The sequence below is a fragment of the Zootoca vivipara genome, chromosome 4, assembly GCF_963506605.1.
Source record: "Zootoca vivipara chromosome 4, rZooViv1.1, whole genome shotgun sequence".
Classification (NCBI taxonomy): Eukaryota; Metazoa; Chordata; class Lepidosauria; order Squamata; family Lacertidae; genus Zootoca; species Zootoca vivipara.
Window position 1 is genome coordinate 67,643,295 of NC_083279.1, and position 6,187 is coordinate 67,649,481.

A 6,187-nucleotide genomic window follows, 5' to 3' on the forward strand; every position below is an offset into this window, starting at 1 on the left:
GGCCAAGTTATTTGTGGAATATGTTTTTAAGCTGCATTGCATACCTTCACATGTACTCTCCAACAGAGGAAGTCAATTTACATCCCGTTTCTGGAATAAATTGATGGAGCTGTTGCATGTGGAAGTCAGCTTTGCCTCTGCGAGACACCCACAAATGAATGGCCAGGCAGAGAGGGTGAATTCCATTCTGCAACAATACCTGAGGTGTTATGTCAACCAAAGACAAACAGATTGGGTGGAGAAATTACCGCTCGCAGAGATTGCATACAATAATGCTTTGCATGTCTCCACGGGGGTAATGCCCTTCATGGCCAATTATGGGCTGCACCCCAGAGCGTTTCCAGGGAGGGGGGAAGAGGTGCTTGAGGTACCCACCGCAGAACACTTTGTGGAGAAAATGGTTGCCCTGCACCAAATGCTGAAAGAGAACTTGGAATGGGCCAAGGAAACGTACAAGAGAGACACGGATGCCCACAGGAGAGGGGGGGAGGATATCCGGGTGCAGGACAAGGTGTGGCTCTCAGCCCGGGGGCTCCCATAGAGGGGGAGTTGCAAGAAGCTGGTGCAGAGACGAATAGGTCCATTCTGGGTAGAGGAGTGGATCAACCCGGTTACTTTCAAACTCACACTGCCAGACACGATGCGAATACACCCCGTTTTTATAGGTCCTTGCTCTCCAAATTTCATGAGCCTCATAGTTTCCAGGTGGAGGAAGGAACGGTTTCCCATTTGCCTGTAGTGGAGGACAGGGAGTCTTGCAACAGAGATCCTGGACTCCAGGTGGGAGGGTGAACAACTACAGTATCTGGTAGCTTGGGAGGGGGCTCCTGCTACCGAGAACGCATGGATTCCTGCGGAGCAGGTGGAGGGAGAGTATCTTATAACGTAATTTCATGAGAACTTTCCTCATAAAGCCAAACCCGATTTCTGGGACCTTAGAGAAGTGTTCTCGTCCACCTCAGAGGATGAGACAGACTTTCTAGGTTTCCAATCCTCTCCGGGGAGGGGGGGACCCACACCATCACCCACACCATCACCCACAGGATTCTTCTGATGAGGAGGAGGGGAATTTCTGGGTCCTGAGGACACCGGGCAGCAGCAGAGTCAACCCCGTGGAGGATGGGGCCTTTGAGGAGGGGGTGGATGTCAGGGGACAATGGGAGGGAAGCGCGGCTAAACCTGAACCTGAATGTTGTGCTGAAGGCAGTGTTGAGGCTCTCGCGGCAAAGGAGGGCTCTGAGGATGCTGTCGTCTCACAGGAGCCAGGGGGGCAGTTAGAAGAGGTGGACCTAGGCACTGCAAAGGGGGAGGCGCTGGAGGCTATGGAGTTGACACACCTGCTAAGCAGCTCGGGGGGAGAAGGCTCTGCCCCGCCCCCTCTCCCCAGGTTCGCAGGAGCGAAAAATGAAAGGAACAGAAACGGAAACTGTGTGTGTGTGTGTGTGTCAAAGTTCATATGCTGGCGAAAGTTGAGACGCACTCCAGTTCCAGATTCTGATTCGGATTAGATCGGACATGGACTCTTGAGCTCTGAGATGTACATATGTATATAAATAAAACCTCTGTAAAAACCAGCTACGGAGTTTGGAGGTTTGTCGTGTAAAGCCACCCAGGAGTCCTGACACACCCTCACTTTTTTGTAGTTTCCTATGAGAAATCACTTCATGTGAAAAGAAAATAGACATTCTTGACCCACAGTAGTAGTAGTAGTTAGAATTCTAAAATATGGAAAGAAAAATCCATCACAATTGTGAGTGGATGTTAAGAGAGAAAAAACTGAACATCTTTTTAATGGTAGAAGGCATGGGAAGCGGGTGACGAAGTAGACATCCAATGTTGATTGATCAGTGCTGCTCTTTCTTTTCATTTCAGCTTCTGGAAAAGGAATGAGCCAAAGGAAGGCATGAAGCACAACTGTGGTGCAATGCACCAAGATTGCCGAAAGGAGTGGAAGCTTGGTTGCTGTGTAGCATTAAACTGTGAGGAAAAGAAAAATTATATTTGCAAGAAGAAGCAGAATGATGCTTGGGTGTAAGAAGACACTTTAAGATGAACAAAGCTGGATCCCATGTTCACTACACAAAAACAAAACCAAGAGATGACCCCACCCCACTGTTTTAATGCAGAATTCACACTCTGCCATCTAGATTATGGGACTCTCTGGCATCAGCCCTCAAAAACACCTGGGGAAAAATCTTACACTGCAAGCTCAAATGTAGATGACTACAAAAATAAAGAATGGAAGGGTCCGGTCATAGCCGGTTTTCTGTTTAATGTATTTATTTGCAATGCATACCAATATTTGTTTCCTTACTCCGTGTGTTTGATGCCCCATTGCCCCTTTTAATCTCCATGGTCACTACATTACAAGGCACGTAAGGACAACCATGCATGCCAGACAATGAGAATGGGGGCCAGCGCCTGGTGTCTCCTCCTAGCAGACTAATCACAAATACAACTTTGGCTTCATCACTGGGAAATTCTGGTGCACTTACTCTCATAAAGAGCTAACATTGGGCAAGAAACACATTGAACTGCTAAAATATTTTATTGGGGCCTCTACCGCTAGGAGTTGGCTCAGTGGCCATCAACTGAGTTAAGTAACCAGTGACCCTGCTGTCCTGAATCACACCTTTACAAGGTTGAGGACTAGCAGCCCAGGAGTCTAGCCGAGGACCTCTCCTGTCACGCCTTGCATGATTGATGGCTGGAAGTGGTTCAATCTGCTTCAATCTGTCCTGAATACCCAACCAAGGAGAACCAATATTTTAATTATTTATTGACAAAAGGATATCATCTTGCTGGTATGTATGAAACTTGTGCCTTGTGCCATGGATCCTTGTTCCTGATTCTGAAAGAGGAGGTCGTGGTCGTGTTTCATGAGAGAAGAACTGAAGCCGGCTTTCAGAACTTCTGGGTGGATTCCGTCCTTTCATGCAGCTTTTCCACATGCTTGAGAGTTAGAATCATAGAACCATAGGATTGTAGAGTTGGAAGGGACTCAGGGGGTCATGTAGTCCAACCCTCTGCAATGCTGGAATCTCAATCTGAAGCCTCCATGACAGATGGCCATGCTGGAAAAACATGGACTGCAAAAATTCCAATGGATAAGAGAATGTTACTTAACCATAGAGTAATGAGACAGCAAGTGGAAGAAGTAATAAAGCAAATGCCATTAGGCAAATCACCAGGACCAGATGGACTGACAGCTAAATACTATAAGGTTTTAAAAGAATGGTTAATTGAACCATTGACAGATTTGTGTAACAAGATACCTGGAGGGGGCAAGGCACCCGAGACTTGGAAAGAAGTATATATAACTTTGATACCAAAACCAGACACTGACAGAACACAAATGAGGAACTACCGCCCAATATCCCTCTTGAATGTGGATTATAAAAATTTTGCTAGCATTTTGGCATCAAGATTAAAAAGAATATTAAGAGATCAGATTCATAAAGACCAAGCTGGATTTTTACCCAATAGACAATCGAAAGATAATATTAGAAACATTGTAGATATATTAGAAATGTTGGAAGCAAAGAAGAACACAAATGCAGCTTTAATTTCCATTGATGCCGAAAAAGCGTTTGATAACATTTCATGGAAGTTTATGATTAATAATCTTGAGAGAATGGAAGTTGGGAGGCAGTTCATTAATGGACTGACAGCTATATATGCTGAACAAAAGGCTAAGATTATTGTAAACGGGGTGGTATCAGAGGATATTAGAATAGAAAAAGGATCCAGGCAAGGATGCCCATTATCCCCTTCATTGTTTATCACAGTTCTGGAAGTGCTGCTAGATAAAATCAGAAAGGATGAAGAGATCACAGGAATAAAAGTGGGGAAGAAACAATACAAGCTCAAGGCCTTTGCGGATGATTTAGTTTTGACAGTTCAGGATCTGGAAGTTAGTTTACCTAAGGCACTAGAGGTTATACAGGAGTTTGGGCAGCTGGCAGGGTTTAAATTGAATAAGGTAAAAACCAAAGTTCTAACTAAAAATCTATCATCAGAAGAAATTGAAAGATTGCAGAAGACCACTGATTTGATGTTTGTTAAAAAGGTAAAATAATTGGGTGTAAATATGACAGTTAAGAATATTGATTTGTTCAAAAACAATTATGAAAAATTGTGGAATGAAATTAAAAGGGATCTAGAGTTATGGGATAGATTGAAATTATCATTGTTAGGCCGTATATCAGTGATATAAATGAATGTATTGCCCAAAATGCTGTTTTTGTTCCAAGCGATACCAATAGTGGAGAAGCAAGTATGGTTCAAAAGCTGGCAAAAAGCATTATCAAGAATTATCTGGCAAGGGAAGAAGCCTAGAATTAAATATAAATTATTGACGGATGTTAAAGAAAGAGGAGGCTTCTGTCTCCCAGATTTAAAGTTATATTTTGATGCTGCTGCATTTTGCTGGATGAAAGAATGGTTCACGCTTGATAATACTGATGTTTTGGATCTGGAAGGTATTGATAATGCATTTGGTTGGCATGCTTATTTGTGGTATGATAAGGTTAAAGTTCACAGAGGTTTTAAATGCCACATTATAAGGAAATCATTGTTCAATGTATGGGCCAGATATAAAGATCTTTTAGAAAGGAGAACACCCAGGTGGATTTCGCCTCTAGAAGCTAAAGTAAATAAAAAGTTAAATATGGAAGCCAAGTGGCCGACATATAAGGAAATATTGATAGAAGAAAATGACCAGTTTAAATTGAAATCGTATGAGCAGATGAAAAATCAATTGAATGATTGGTTACAATACCATCAGATTAATGAAATGTTCAAAATGGATAAGAAAATTGGTTTTCAGAGTGAAAAATCAAAACTGGAAACAGAATTGATAGAGCCAAAAATCAAGAATCTGTCAAGAATGTATAATTTATTGCTGGAGTGGCACACTAAAGATGAGCAAACTAAACATGTAATGATTGAATGGGCAAAACACATAGGTCACAATATTATGATGGAAGACTGGGAAAGGTTATGGAAAAGTACAGTGGTACCTCTACTTACGAATTTAATATGTTCCGAATGCACATTCTTAAGTTGAAAAATTCTTAAGTCGAATTGAGATGTCCCATAGGAATGCATTGGAAATGGATTAATTCATTCTGGAGCCTAGAATAAAGAAGAAGAGTTTGGATTTGATATCCCGCTTTATCACTACCCGAAGGAGTCTCAAAGTGGCTAACAATTTCCTTTCCCCTCCTCCCTCACAGCAGACACCCTGTGAGGTAGGTGGGGCTGAGAGACTTCAAAGAAGTGTGACTAGCCCAAGGTCACCCAGCAGCTGCAGGTGGAGGAGCGGAGACGCGAACCCGGTTCCCCAGATTACGAGTCTACCGCTCTTAACCACTACACCACACTGGCTCCAGAAACCCAGGTTTTTGTGCAAAAAACTTTAAAGGCATGCAAACTACACAGCAACATTACCTTTTCACTGCAGGGATCGCGGGTGGTGGCGATCTGGTGGGAGGCTGGCTAGTGGCAGCAGTGGGGTCCCGATCCGGCCATAGGCCGAGCGGAGGAGACAGTGATCCGGCGGGAGGCCAGTTAGTGGCGGTGGCAAGGGTCCGATCCTGCCGGAGCCTTGGAAGCCGGAATCGGGCGCTCGCGATGGCGGGGACCCGTCCCCGCACGAGAAAGACCAACTTGAAGCATTGTGGCTACTTCCAGCCAAGGAGAAGGAGGAGGGCAGCGGGTGGGCAGCAGGCTGCGGGGAGCGGGCCCTGACGACGGGGCTAGCCGGCGGCAGGTTGTGCATGGCGTGGAATAGGCCTCCTGCAGCTGGCAGTGAAGCCTGCTTGTGCTCTCTCATGCCCTGGCCTTGTTGCGGCTGCCGCCGCCGCCAATAACCATGCTGCTGCGGCGGGCAAAGGCGAGCTAGGGTGGCTCCAGGGGATTTTTCCTCAGGCGCCGCAGCCGCTGCCTTCCCCCGCCAGGACCAAGCCTCTGTCTCCCTCAGCGTGGGCTCCTCCAGGTGGGGCACGAAGACCGCACCGCTGCCGAGAGTGCACGGCACCCTGTTTCCCGGGCGCGCCAGATTCTGCTGGGCTTGACTACGAAGGACGCTGCCTCTGCTGGGGTGCCTAGCAGCTTCCCCCAACGGCCCTCACTGCGCCCGCCTGCCCCACAGCTTGGAGAGGGTCCTGCACAGGGGGTCAGCCAT